We start from the raw sequence: 14,051 nt of genomic DNA, 5'->3' as shown, positions 1-14,051 counted from the left end.
TATCCGCCACGCAGCCCGCATTAGTGGCTCGTCGTCCGGCCACATGTTGGCCGCCTCAACATTCCTCCGCCGGAGCGGCCGTCGGGGTGGTCAGCTGTCCTACAGAGCCGCACGGAGCACATTAGGAAAAACAAAACGGTGTGGCGTGCACGGCGCATGCGTCAACACCACACACCCCTTTCAGGAGCTCATCAGCATGCTCTCCAAGTGGAGAGGAAATGTTCGCATATTGCCAACAGAAACGTTTCAGCATGTGCTGCAAATGTTCCTCCGCATCTCGGCAATCATTAGCCGCGAGCTTAGCTAACATGCTCTGGCACGGAGTTGATTATTAGCCTCGCGGAAATCCTTCAAACTTCTCTTGTCGTTTTGCCGTCTTTACATTGAGGAACACCGCGTGCCCGGACCGCATCCTCCTCTCTCCTCTTGTCCGGGCCTCCTTCGGGGGGTGGGGGGGGGCCCCCCCTGACCTTCATAGCTCTTTTCCAGCAGGCAGCGCCCCAGCAGGGCCTCTTGGATTTTTTTGTTTTGTTTTTTTTTCCTCTCCCTCTATGTGCCTTTCTTCCTGGCTTGTTTTTGCTCCTTCTCTTTCTTACGGCCCTCCCTCTCCACCCCCCCCCCCAGGCCCCCCTCGCCGCGGCTGCAGCAGTCCAACGTTCGGAAACATGGAGCGCGCTCTTATATAACCTTGATTTTCTGCTCGGGCCAGCTCTGTAATGATGTCAGAGGTGTCTTGGAGAGGCAACGGGGCATGCTGGGGAAGTGGGGGGGGGGGGGGGGGGGGTTGGAGGTGATCTCCCGACTCCTTCACCTGCCGCTAAATCTGCCGGCGGTAGTCGTCATTAGGCTCATCGAGACTCGGCATGCATGAGATTCCGACTGTGTGTCACTTGAATTATACATTAGTTTCTGAAGGTGAAAAAAAAAACCACATTTGCACTAAGGACATGCTTAGACACGGCACTACTAAGATCCTTTCTCGTTTATATCACACACCGAGAATATTTCCTATACATCCTTTGAAGATTCGTGAATAGGTGCAACAGTCTAGTGGTTCACACAGCTGTCTTTGTCGTTCTGACTCTGGATATTTGGTGGCGAGCGATGCTTGCATGTCTTGTCGAATTATGAATCATTTTGTCGGATATCCTTACAATTGCATATCCGCTAAGGGAATTGCATATTTGCATTCTTATAGCATAATGCAAGCTAATAGTTCACATCGCTGCCTTTGGTCAAGAGCGTTTTGGCTTTTTTGGACCATTTTTTTGGACAATCCCGATTTTGTCCATACACCAATTTGTATTCGATGCCGTTATATCCTCATTGGCTTGCGAGCGTCACATGACCAAAGCCACCGTCATTAACCTGAGCTCCTTGGCGCCGCAATGTCGTTTTCAGTCGGCAGCAAGTGGCAGCACGAGGCAAAAAGGGCTGCCACCTGAGAAGGAGAAAAACAGGCGCATTTTTCTTTTTCATTCGTATTTCACAAACCTGGTGTCAATCGGAATACTGGAATACTGTATGTGGTGCTTCTTATTGTAAAGAACTTATCGGACTTCCCCTCTTAGCCATAATCGGTCAAAGTGTAGGTAGGAGGGCGTGGAGATAAGCTGTAAATGTTTTTTTGTTTTTATTGACACCCAGCTTGTCAGCCGCTCTGCGTGGATGTTGAGCCAAGCAACATAGCCTGCATTGGGACATATGAGCTCGCTTGTTTACAGCCAGTGTGACCTGACTTGACTGCTGCTCGTCCCATCAGAGGCAGGCAGGCCCTGAGCGCTTTCCCACATTGCCCGTTAATTTGCGTTTGTTTACCCCCCACCCCCCACCCACTCCTCCCTTTCTAATTAGATTATAGCACCCATATGTTTGCTGGCTTGTGGGCGGCATCATAGGAGCCATTCTGTGCGGGAGAATGAGGCCATTGGTGACATGTCATCTGATCATCGCGGGTGTGCGCGCTGCATCTGGGCTGTCTCTGCTGTGGTGGAACGTAATGAGTACTTTTATTACTGTAAGTGTATTTTGCAGGTATCTGTATTTGGATATTATGGGTGGGGGTGGGGAGGGGGGGTTGGACTTCCTGCATTTGGGAATAGATACAGTCGAACCTCGTTGCAGCGTCACTCGAGTGACATCACGAATCTGTACGTTATAATGGTAGTTTGTTGGAACCGCTTGCAACCAAATGGCCAACAACTACAATGCATAATATGAACATGGGTTTAGGTTTAAGCATGAGCATGTAATACAGTATATACGTGTATGCAGTTTAAAGAAAAAAAGGATTTTGTAAGACGTGAAGCAGACAACCGTAGCGTTGCGACTTCATCTCTGGAAACATTCAGTCAGCAAATGAAAAGGGCCTCTTCTCCAGATCAGGATGTGCCGCTCCCCGAAGCAGTTGACGATCATCTGTTGGCCCCCAACCCTGCCAGCATTTTGTTGCTATTTTGGCTAATCGTCGTCTTTGTCGTCTCGGCTGAGCTTGGTCCGGGAGACTCCCTTTTCCAAAGTGAGGGACAATTTCAGCCTTCACAAATGACATGTTTTCAGACCGTGTGCGCCGTGCCCCCCGAAGCACGACGATGTACGAGTCGATCGGTCGTGTTGCTAAGCAACGTAGGGGAATCCCGCGCTGTACGTTTTGTCCGAAGCAAGGTCGCGGCAGCAGTTAGCTTCCCACCGGTTCATTGTAGCGAAGGCCTTGTCACAATTTGGTGGGAAAAATGTGGTCATTATCATGCAGTTTACGTTATCGGGGTGAAAACGTAAATGGGGTGCGTTGAAAAGAGCTTCGACTGTATCTGCACTTTGCGATCCTTATGTTGTCAAAAATAGTTTCGAAAGCCGACTGCGGAAGATCTTGTTTTTCGAGTGCCTTGACAACAGTGTCAAAAGTACAGCCGTTGCCAGCTAGCCGTAAAAAAAGGAAAAAAAACCCTGATGTTTTTATTTTTTTTCCCATCCTCAGTACAAACACTATACAGTATACAGTACTTTGATAAAAAAAGGGAAACTTTTTTTTGGGCCATTGTATGTTTTGTCCTGCAGCACCTTCACTGGACAGGATTAGAATCAGTACTTTTTGGCCGTTAGTGTCCCAATGTTCAATCTGGAAGGAAATATTCATCCATCGCTCTTTTCAACACTCATATCGCACGATGCAAGCTTCAGACAACAAAGTGTATGCAGAAAAGTGGTGAAGATTGCACGACTGTCGGTGTCCTATGTGTTGTGTTGTGTTATTTTTGTTATTTTGACTTCAAAACGGTGCCGCGTGAGTGGCTGCCTTTGCAGCAGCTCCTATATTTTGTTGTTCTACTTCTTCCTTTCATAACTTTGCTGCTGTGAATTGGGAATTTCTCCATTGCGAGCCTAATAAAGGTTTTCTTATCTTATCTTTTCTTATCTTATCACTGGCCGCATGGTCTAGATGAGCCCTACCGACCGAAATTCTTTGACAATTCAGCCCCCGCAGCTGGTTTCACTAAGCAACATGAATTACTACAGCATTTCTATCACGAGCCCAACCACCAGAGAAACTCAAGAGGCCAAGCCTCAAAAGACACAAAGAGTCTTCCGCTTTGCTTTTAAGCGGCAATAATAGGCTCGTTTGGCCGTTCTCCAGTGCTCCTTGGGATATATTTTAAAAATAATAATAATCGCAATAAATCAGCTCTTGAATCCCATTTCTATTCGTGACGCGAATTAGGTAAGGGCGTCTTTCGTCAGTCGAGCCACAAAGTCTCAAGGAGCCATGCCCCAAAACACATGGAGTCCGCCATTTTGCTTTGAAGTGACCATCGTAGGCGCATTCCGGTCATTTAGATCCGGGGGGGAGAAAATTCAAACCCCGAATGCCGTTTGGTTGAACACTGTAAAACTCGGTAAGGCGCATCTGTCATGAGTAAACGGCCCCAAAAAGTCTCAAGAAGCCAAGCCTGCAAAGTCCGCCCTTTTCCGATGAAGCGGCCACGAAAGACTCGTTCGTCTTGGTCATTGCAGAAGCTCAACCCTAACCTGACCAAAGGCTTTCAATTCATCGTTAAGCCTTTGGGGGCCCAAAAATAGACTTTTAGCACTTTTCTCCACTTCCAACTTTTTGCTGATGCTGCGTGAAGTCAAACTGTTAGCACCATTTAAAAAAAAAAAAACATTCTACATTGTTGAGCTCTGTGCTGTGTTTGTCCTCGATTGTGATGGAGATTGAGGTCAACTTGCGGCGTGGAGTCGCTGCGGTCGCCTTCTGGGGGCCACCGGCTGATAAGCACGGCCTCATGGAGCGCGAGACAAGAGGTTATCAAAGTGTCCTGCTGGCCTGCCAGATACGCGTTTGTTCTCGCGCGGCTATTTGCACGCATGCTCCGGCAGAACGTCCGGCGAGCCGCGGCGTGGGCGAGGGGAGGCAGGTGCGCTTCCGCTGGGGAGGAGGAGGGCCGGGGGGCGGCAGGCGGCAGGCGAAGCGATGCTCTCGGCGAGCCGCTTGAAGTGAAGTCCAGAGTTGCTCCGGCGGTTCCCAGGATCGTAAATTTGTCACATGTCATAAACGCTTGGCGTCGTGGCAAAGCGAGGAATTCCCTTCATGTGGGCACAGATTCAAGTGGGAACAACAATTTGAAGCTCTCCATATTCTGAGGCCTAAAATAATGACACGTGAATTAATAGTTGGATGTGTTTAACTCAGTGGCAATAATGTGCTTCAATTACAGATGCGTGCATTCTCAATCTTCTTGTTTTATGTCCGCCGTGTCATAGACTACCTTTTTCTGGCGCTCCGTTCATTCTCCTCTGAGCTTTTTTTTTACCCCCTCAACCTTCAGTGAACATTTAAAGCGCCGACTATTGGGGGAGTGAAAAAGACCGCAATTTTCTCCTCCGTGCGGCTGACCGCCACAGTTGAGGTCCTCCACTTCACAGAAAAGCTCCGTGAATGAGTAAGGGAAAATTCGGCAAAATTCTCCACACGTCAGTCACTTTTTTTTTCTTCTATTTTTTATTTTATTTTTATCAGTGCTGCTTATTTGTCACCTTTTGTAGTTTTTTCAATGCCGGAGCAGCCCACAATTTGTTATCAGTGCTACTGGGGAGGCGGGAGGGGTGTTTATTTACGGCAGCACTGCAGCATTGACCATTCAGTTCCGAAGCCCTCAGCTCACAGGTAAAAAAAACAAAAAACAAAGAAACACAAAATAACAATGAGACGCTAATGTTAATTGCTGGAGTGATGATTGTAGTAAGTGAAAAAAAAAAAAAGTCTGGCTGCACCCCCCTGCTTTTTATTGGCAAAATAATTTGTTGCCGCCACAATTACGCGCCGCCATCAAGACAGATAAGCAAGGTAATAATGCAGATTGCTTTTCCCCAGTCATCCGCTAATAAGAAAAGCGAAGCGCGGTAATTCCGCGCGCCGGCGCTTTTGGGGTGTCACGCTCCATTGTCGGCTGAAAGGGGAATTTGTTAAGCTTGAGGTGTGAAACAAGCAAGTAATCCAAATAAATAATAAATGCCACTTGCCTTGCTGCCACTCCCCCCAGAAAGGGAGGAGGGGGAGGTGGGAATCATAATGAAATCCCGATGTTGTGTTCAGAGCCGCCCGCCACTTCACGGCAATTCCTTTGCTAATTAAGCTTTTCCGAGCCTGAAGTTGCACTTTGGGGAAATGTGGGTCATTTTGACAATGATTAACACTCACCGTACGGCAGCCAGATAGCGAGCGCGCCGCCATCTTTCGTCTCCACCTGGTAGCGGCGCTCGGCTACGCCTCGAGCCGCCAACTTCACGCCGGGCTCGCCCTTTCGCGTGTCGAGAGATTTGCCGATCGTGGCAGCTGCTCATATTTCTTGTTGTCATAACGCCGCCGAGGTGCTGTGCAAACTGAACGCGTAATTAAACGCGCCTTTTCCGATACTGCGTGCACGACGCCGCAAAACCATCGCCGGAAAGCTGCTCCCTCGCCGGCTGCGGACTTTACTCTTTGCGTTAGCTCATCTCACATTTGCCATATGTGTCCCAAGCATCACAGAGAGAGAGAATTCAAGTTGATCCAGATTGCTTTTTAATTGAGATTTTCTCCATGAACAAGACATCTGCGAACATAGAGGAGCGCGCTTACAAAAGGAAACTCAGCGTTGCCAACTGAGCAAATTGGTCATGTTGTTGAACAACCTTTCCGACCACTTGGCATGGGCAGAAAACATAAAGCCAAATAAAAGTTCATGGCAGGCGAATGCACGTACTAGTTTGGCATATTTTTGGGGTTTTCTGGGTTTGTTTTTTTCCGAAGTGGGTGACGAAAACATTCAGATCGGACTCGGCTTTTTACACAGCAGATGTTTCACATGGGATCCATTTAGTCAAATAAACAAAAAGATGAAAAAAACAAAACGTTCTGTTCTGGTTCTGCTAACACGCTCTGGTTTCGCGTCTGCTTTTTACCCCCAAATATTTGAGGTGAATTATGTTAAATGTTGCGGTGCCGGAGAATGAAGTCACTTAGCGGAGGAATATGTTTCAAATCGAAGTAAACAGTCACGGCTGGCACAGTTCAACCAAGTCGGTCATCAGAGGAATATCTTTCACATGTATATGTCAAGAGCGAAAATTGCGTTTGCGTGCGCCAACCGATTGCGTAATCAGCGCCAGCTAGCATGTGATTAATTAATCGGCTCCCATCGGGCAGAGAACACGCGAGAAACATAAACCAACACGAGTCCTCCACCCCCCTGCGCTTCAAATGGAGCGCAACTATTGTCGTTGACAAAAAAGAGTCAGTGTTGCCAGATTAGTGATGTTGACGAGTGACGAGTTTTTTTACTAGTATTGTGGTTGTGGCAGTGAGTTGAGCTAAGCTAACATGTTGTCGGCGCTCCTGAGCAAATTTCAGCGTCATGAAAACTGGAGCCTTCAAATCCATCCGGCTTCTTTTCCGCGCCGATCCGCATTCGGGTCGCATTTGTACATCGGTCTCCCCTGCACCGGTCACCAGCCAATCGGAAGGCGCACGCAAACGTGCTAGCATCCATCCATTTTTGAGCGCGCTCGTCTCCATGGTCACGGTTGAGCTGGAGGCTACATGTCAATTCAATTAGAAACCACTTCATAGGAGTTCAAATCACATTTCCAGTAAGGTCTTCTTTGAGCGCTTCGAGATAGCGGATCATTGGCGGCGTCGTGGGGCAGTCGGCGCTCCACATCCGCTGACGACTTTGAGTTTTGAGTTGGATGCGCTAACCACCTCCCCATATGCGGCCGCGGCCGGTGAGCGAGAGAGCAGGAAGTGGGTCGGTCGTGCGAGCCGTGGCCGTTCGTGTTCTCTGCGGGTGGCGTCGGGACAATCGTGACGGTGCGCATCGGCCCACGCAGGCCGGCGCAAAGAGGCCAGGCCAGGCGCGGCGAGAGTTGTTACGCTTGGCGAGCCGGCGGAGTAAAAAGGCCTCGGCTTGGACGCCGCCCAGCTGATCAATCTCTGCGCTGGCTCGCTTTCAGCCAGGGCCGTTGCCAGTCTGCATGCGAGCGCTGAGCTTTTCAACTATGCAAACAAGCAGATTGCTGCCAAAGCGGGTGAGACGGCAACTCGCGCCGGTTGATTGCTGCGCTCAGGACCGATTTTCTTTCCAAGTTTGCGAGCGGGTCTGCCGCGCAAATCCAGCCGCTTTTATCCCGTAGGAACGTGTCGGGCTTCGGCGCACTAATGAACACGCCGGTTCATTAATAGAAACGTAAATGACACGTCTGCCAAACCGCTGATTAAAGTGTCAACAAGAGGACCACGGAAGCGCTTTGAGGCTTTTCTGAGGCCCTCCTGCGTTTAAAAATGAGACGTTTATCATCATCGTCATTTACTGGATCTGCGTTTCAGACATGCCACCGTAACCTAATAAAAAAAAAAAAGGCAATTGCCACACACTGAAGAGCCCGCCATCTTTTCTTAGCTTGAACTTTGTAAGTAGCCTAAAAATCCATTTATTGCTCGCCCAATCCCCGCTCGGCCTCGTGCTGTGCTGGCGTTCGACTTGGCTCCCAAATTCTGTCAATGCCAAGTGGGAAGTGCTTTGAATTTGAAACGGTTCAAGTCAAGTCGTTTTTGCCACAAATGTTTTTGTTTTTTTTGTTTGTTTTTGCTCCTACCCGAGAATTCACTCAAAGGCCGCTTTGTAGAGATCTTTCACAGTAGCTGTCACACCAAAGGAAAAAAAAAAAAAAAGCCCCAAATGGATGGATAGAGTAAGAGATCCTTTCCGCAGCGTAAGCCTGGCAAATGAAAGGCGGCGTATGCTGCAAGGCGTCGGGCAGGTTTTGACACTTGTGGTTTTGGAGCTCCTTTGACAAGACGGAGTGCTCGGCGAGCTACCAACCGCCGCGCGCACTTCACTAGCATGTGAACCGAAAGGGCAAAACAAAATACTCGCGCGGCGTACTTAAATAGACAGATATGTACATGTGCAAAAATAGGACTCTGATGAGAGTCGAAGGACCCATTCAACACCATTTCTTAATTAAAGTCTCTGCAGAGGGAAAATAAATGTCTTGTAAATTTGACACACCGCAGAGAAGTGTTTTGTGTGCGTGTGCGTATCGTGTGAAACGAGGATTCAAAATCATTCATAATCACGACATCGTTGACGGTTTGGTTTTGTGCCAAGAATCGGATTGATTTTCGTCTGCCAATCGATCGAAAATGACACTGGTGTCATCCGCCCGGCTGGAATGCGTTTGACTGCGGCGCAGTTCCAGTAAAACAGAGCGGGGCTTAATTCAATGGGTCGGGTTTGCTGTCCACTTATTGGATGTGACATTCGGGGAATGTTTCTGCGCTTGTAAAGTCTCGGTGGCATCCCGCAGGGCCAGAGGTTTTCTTGAACCCGACGTGACTTGTGCGCCATTTGCGCGCGTTATCCTTGTGACAGCTGCGGCGCGATGGCTGACCGGTGTCGCTTGTTCACACGTCAGCGCCGCTCGCGCAGGTTTTCCACAAATCAGTCTCCATCTTTGCCCAACAGGTGCGAGGTGTGTACGACTATTCAGCCCCCGTGATTCCCGCGAGCAGCCTAAGCTTCAGGTTAGACACTTCATTTGGCTAAAGGATTAGCCCGCTGAGCCTTTTAGGGCTAAGCTGGTCTCAGGGAAAATGGAGCATTGCTTCGCATCGGCTAGCAAACCACGTGGCGTCGCCTCGGACATCTTCCCTATCATCCCCTCGCTCGGCGGTGGATTTCCCGCATCGTAGCGTTCCCGCCGGGATTCGCCTAACTCCCCGTCGGTGTCCGCCGCCGCTGAGCTCCCCCGTTTGCTCTCCCGTGCGCCGCAACGCCACGCCGGGCCAAACAGTCACGCGCCGTCTCTCGTGATTCTAGAACCTTCCCCCACGGGAGCTCCCGCGGGACGAGACGGGGCGGCGAGGTGATCGGCGCAAGTTTGTTGCCGTCTTAATTGCAGGAGGAAAGAAAGGCGAGTCTTATCTGCGTGCCCATTACGAAAAGACGCGCATGACTGCTGGATTATTCTGGTTGGAACACGGCGTCTCATTGACACCCGCTGAGGCTGCCGTGCCGGTGCCTGACGCAAAAACCTCGGCGTCGTCGAGTCAATATTTCCCAACTTTCATGAGAAAAATCTCATGGGCAACACAAAACAAAAACGTCACCCTATCCCTCATTTGTGCTCGGGACAAAGCCGTGCCTAATATAAAAATATCGCTTTGTAACCATTTGGCTGTATAATTGAGGGGATGCCATAGCCTTGGATTCGACATTTTGCCACCCTGCTTTGTCGACACTTGCACGCTTTGAGTATGCAGACGGGCGAGATCTGTACATTGCGTTTCAGTATGTGGGGCCATGAAGACATTCAAATGTCATCCATATACACTACCGTTCAAAAGTTTGGGGTCACATTGAAATGTCCTTATTTTTGAAGGAAAAGCACTGTACTTTTCAATGAAGATAATTTTAAACTAGTCTTAACTTTAAAGAAATACCACTCTATACATTGCTAATGTGGTAAATGACTATTCTAGCTGCAAATGTCTGGTTTTTGGTGCAATATCCACATAGGTGTATAGAGGCCCATTTCCAGCAACTATCACCCCAGTGTTGTAATGGTACAATGTGTTTGCTCATTGGCTCAGAAGGCTAACTGGTGATTAGAAAACCCTTGTGCAATCATGTTCCGACATCTAAAAACAGTTTAGCTCGTTACAGAAGCTACAAAACTGACCTTCCTGTGAGCAGATTGAGTTTCTGGAGCATTACATTTATGGGGTCAATTAAACGCTCAAAATGGCCAGAAAAAGAGAACTTTCATCTGAAACTCCACAGTCTATTCTTGTTCTTAGAAATGAAGGCCATTCCATGCGAGAAATTGCTAAGAAATTGAAGATTTCCTACAACAGTGTGTACTACTCCCTTCAGAGGACAGCACAAACAGGCTCTAACCAGAGTCGAAAAAGAAGTGGGAGGCCGCGTTGCACAACTGAGCAAGAAGATAAGTACATTAGAGTCTCTAGTTTGAGAAAAGGACGCCTCACGGGTCCCCAACTGGCATCTTCATTAAATAGTACCCGCAAAACACCAGTGTCAACATCTACAGTGAAGAGGCGACTGCGGGATTCTGGGCTTCAGCGCAGAGTGGCAAAGAAAAAGCCATATCTGAGACTGGCCAACAAAAGAAAAAGATTAAGATGGGCAAAAGAACACAGACATTGGACAGAGGAAGACTGGAAAAAAGTGTTGTGGACGGATGAATCCAAGTTTGAGGTGTTTGGATCACAAAGACGAACACGTTTGTGAGACGCAGAACATATGAAAAGATGCTGGAAGAATGCCTGACGCCATCTGTTAAGCATGGAGGAGGTAATGTGATGGTCTGGGGTTGCTTTGCTGCTGGTAAGGTGGGAGATTTGTACAGGGTCAAAGGGATTCTGAATAAGGAAGGCTATCACTCCATTTTGCAACGCCATGCCATACCCAGTGGACAGCGCTCGATTGGAGCCAATTTCATCCTACAACAGGACAATGACCCCAAACACACCTCCAAATTGTGCCAGAACTATTTAGAGCAGAAGCGGTAATGGAGTGGCCAGCGCAGTCACCCCATTGAGCTGTTGTGGGAGCAGCTTGACCGTATGGTACGCAAGAAGTGCCCATCCAACCAATCCAACTTGTGGGAGCTGCTTCTGGAAGCGTGGGGTGCAATTTCTCCAGATTAGCTCAACAAATTAACAGGTAGAATGCCAAAGGTCCGCAATGCCGTAATTGCTGTAAATGGAGGATTCTTTGACGAAAGCAAAGTTTGATGTAAAAAAAAAAAAATCTTATTTCAAATACAAATCATTATTTCTAACCGTGTCAATGTCTTGACTCTATTTTCTATTCATTTCACAACGTTTGGTGGTGAATAAGTGTGACTTTTCATGGAAAACACAAAATTGTTTGGGTGACCCCAAACTTTTGAACGGTAGTGTATTTATTTCACACGGGCAACGCCCGGTGACGTTCAAGTGGAAAACATCGCAGGCCCTTTTAATTATTATAATTACTGTCTCTTTTGTGAGGGTGACATTTTGAAGGAGTGCCACTAATAAGATGTTTTCCTTTAGTGGCACCGTGTGGACAGGCAAAGCATGCTGGGAGCTGACATTTGCCGCCATTCGACTCGCAATCGCATCAGCGTCCGCGTCTGATGGTACAGAGGAGCCATAAACGCATCATTTGCATTTGGACTCGGGGGAGTCCGGGACCGATTTGTGTGGTTTGGCAAGCGGCGGCGCTTCATTGACAAACTGTAAATGGTTTTTGTGGGTCTTTCTCAGAAAGAAACCCAAACAACCACTTCCTTTTTGTTGTGTTTTGACCTCGTTCTAAATGTCTCCGGCCAGACTGACGCTTGAAGTCAATCTAATTGTGTCTCGTCGTGATGTCGAGTCCATCGCTGCGTGGTTACAAATTGTGGCGTCGGGGCGATAACGGTACAGTGCGATAAGTCATCTCATACTCCCGCTAATACAGGCCTCCCGGGTTGTCTCTTGTTAGCCGTTAGCCCATTTCTGGCCTCGTGTTTGCAGTGCTAAAAGCGAGAATCCTCCGTTAAGTTATGTAATGCCGCAAATGGGACCTGACTGGCTCGTAATACATTTGGGAAAGGCGCACCGCACATGCAAAATGCAATTATTCGCCCTACCTTCGCTTTGGGCCAATTCAAAGCGCTGATATGATTGCGATGTGTCACATCAATGTCAGATATATGCCTGCTCGCAGCATTTTGTAGTTCTGCCAGGTTCTTTTTTTTTTTCCAGGTGAGGCAACGCGACCTCGGCTTGTGAAGCACCTGCGGTACCTTGGGGCATTTCCAACATGTCAAGTTGCATAAATGGGGGCTCGTCGCCATGTTGAGCGCGTTTGACTACGGGATTGCGTGCCACAAGGCTCCTTTATACTTATAATGACTATTTAGGTTGCTAACTGTCTAACTGGCGTTAAGATTATGAGAGGACCCTTGGAAAAATTCCTCCCTCGTTCAGAGGTCATCGCAGTCAAATCGTAAAAAAAAAAAAAAAAACCTGCGCGAGCAACGCAGCCAAACCCAACACAAGTGGACCGGCGCGAAGAGATTCAAGTTGCTGGACACGAAGCAATAGAGTGCCGCAAATGTATCCGATTTTGAGCCTCCGCTTACTGTATATACTGGATTGGACCCCGGTGATTCAAATTTGGATTTGCAAAACCAAAGGCCAACGGTAGGCCACTCATAAAAACTCTTGGCAGAACAGCGCAAAATTCCCAACCGTGAATTGGTTTTCGGCCACGTCGCACGTCGGCACGCAGCGAGCCGTGCGCAAACATGGTTCACTTGATTGCGTCTGCTCTCGCAGCAAGCGTGTTGGAACATGCTGACAAATGCGTGCCGTTATTATAATAATAATCATAATGATGATGATGGCGGTGGTTATGTGCGACGGAAAGCATCTTATGGATCTCAATTTACACCGCAAACACATTTCCCTCAGCCTTTTGGCCTTTGCTGTGCACAAATGTCCACGTTGTTTTCCTGCAGTTTTCCTCCTTTCGCCGTTGTGATTGTTGCGCTTTGTTTTGAAAGCCGCTTCCTTGAGGCCATCCAGGTCACGATTGTGTTTTGCGTTGGAACGTGGGCTCCATTAGTTGATGCAAGAGGTCCATTAAAGTGGTCCTGATAGAAACCAGGTGAATGCACGCGCGCACACACATCCATACACACAAACTCACATTCACTCCATACATCAGTCCCATTCACAAGGCGACTTTTTGTTCAGTGCTTGGGCAGCTTCCAGATCGGTGAGCAGTATTTTGCACCTCCTTGTTATAGAAATTGGCGTACCGTGACTCGTTACTGCCCCTCTGTCCGTCCCGCGTGCTCACGCTGTCTTTGCCGGCTTTCGAGTGCGCGTCCGAGGGAGAAATGGCGCCGATAGTTGTCGCAGGAAGGCCAGTGTAGCCGATCTGGAAAAGGTCGTCTGCTATTTTGGTAGGAAGTGGCCATCTTTAGTCATTTCCTCGAGAGTTCAGCCCCCCCAAAGCCAGTTTCAGTTCGCAACATGAAATTTAGTCTATCATGAGTAGACCCACCAAAACAAAATTCAGAATAATGACTGAAAAGACATCTGAAGTCTACCATTTTGGTTGGTAATTTCCTGTGGTCCTTCAAAAAAACCACCCGCGAGAGATGATTTCACATGGCTGCCAAATTGGACCTAGTAAGCGTTTGACTTTTGTCCATAGCGTGCGGGCGACTCGTGCTGGTGGCCACAGTTGATGACTCAACAGACACCGCTCAACTTCAATAAGTCTGCCTGCAACTTTTAACGACTGAGGCAAGCTCGCGCAACTGAGGTGGTGCAGGTTGCTGCGGGCGGCCGCGCCCCCCACACCTGTCAGCCAGGTTTGCGCGGAGGTTAAAGCTTTCTGTGTATTCGGTTGCATGTCTGGCTCTCTTGTACGCATTTGTCTTTTCTTGCAAAGTCACCGTGCTTTTCAGCCTCGACCTCTGAACCTCCTGCCGAGGATTGGTAT

The 14,051-nt window shown here is 48.5% G+C and overlaps 1 protein-coding gene across 1 annotated transcript in view; it reads left to right on the top strand.

The window, feature by feature from the left end:
- Positions 1-14,051, top strand: part of LOC147190177 (thyroid hormone receptor alpha-B) — a 52,308-nt gene that overhangs the window by 683 nt on the left and 37,574 nt on the right. The window lies entirely within an intron of this gene.

Source organism: Hippocampus guttulatus, chromosome 19 (assembly GCF_054856545.1).
Source record: "Hippocampus guttulatus isolate MCC_2025c chromosome 19, RoL_Hgut_1.0, whole genome shotgun sequence".
In the NCBI taxonomy this organism is placed as follows: domain Eukaryota; kingdom Metazoa; phylum Chordata; class Actinopteri; order Syngnathiformes; family Syngnathidae; genus Hippocampus; species Hippocampus guttulatus.
Note: the sequence above shows the minus strand (reverse complement) of the source record. Positions and strands in the feature narration are given on the sequence as shown.